The sequence below is a fragment of the Cricetulus griseus genome, chromosome 2 (assembly GCF_003668045.3).
Source record: "Cricetulus griseus strain 17A/GY chromosome 2, alternate assembly CriGri-PICRH-1.0, whole genome shotgun sequence".
NCBI lineage: Eukaryota > Metazoa > Chordata > Mammalia > Rodentia > Cricetidae > Cricetulus > Cricetulus griseus.
This window is the reverse complement of record NC_048595.1, coordinates 42,395,418-42,396,332: the sequence shown is the minus strand read 5'-3', so window position 1 is coordinate 42,396,332 and position 915 is coordinate 42,395,418. Positions and strand designations below refer to the sequence as shown.

At 43.3% G+C, this 915-nt stretch overlaps 1 pseudogene; it reads right to left on the bottom strand.

Annotated features, from left to right (window-relative positions):
- Positions 1-206: 206 nt before the first annotated feature.
- On the bottom strand, positions 207-650 carry LOC100771633 (annotated as a pseudogene).
- Between the last annotated feature and the right edge of the window lie 265 nt (positions 651-915).

The following is a 915-nucleotide window of genomic DNA, read 5'->3' as shown; positions in this document are numbered from 1 at the left end:
GTCCTGGAACTCCCTCTGTAGAACTGGCTGGCCTCGAACTCACAGAGATCCACTCACCTCTGCCTCCCAAGTGCTGGGATTAAAGGTGTGTGCCACCACCACCCAGCAGTCTTTTAGATTTTTATTTTATTTATTTATTTATTTATTTATTTATTTATTTAGTCAAAGTGATATTATTGCTTGTATACACAGGAGAATTTACGACACTAGAGTGATCCTGTGGATGCCTCCTGTTTCCAATTGGATGGGAGGACCCGCTTAGTCTTACAGGACCAAGCCAGCCAGTGGATTCTGCTATCAGAAATGAGGCAGAATTTAGCACCCTTATCCTTTCTGTTGCTCTCAGGATGCTTTTGGACAGTGACTGTTTCCTTAATCAAATGGTAGAGATCCCCAGGGAGATGGGACAAGGCCTTTGTACTTTAAAAGGATTCTCGAGATTTTATTACCTGTCACAAAATGGACCTGTGCCACACCATGTGAGTCCCTCAGGATCACACCTATTTGGGAGGGAGTCAGACCTTTCTTAGCCAGTTTGTAAATCTTTCCTTCCCATCATTAGATGTCAGCTTCAGCCACATGGGGACACTACGGTGGTAGGGCAGCACTGACTGGGACAGGCCCTTCCTGGAAGCGTGTATGCAACCCATGATGGCAGAGGTCTGACAGCAAAAAGAGTTAGATTTTTATTCTTTTGATTTTTTTCTTTTTTTTTGATTATTTTATTTTTTTAATTGATTTTTTTTTTTTTATGTGCCTTGGTGTTTTCTTTGCATGCATGTCTGTATGAGGGTGTCAGACTCCCTGGAACTGGAATTACAGACTGTTGTGAGCTGCCATATGGTTGCTGGGGATTGAACCCAGGTCTTCCGGAAGAGCAGCCAATGCTCTTAACCACTGAGCTATCTCTTCGGT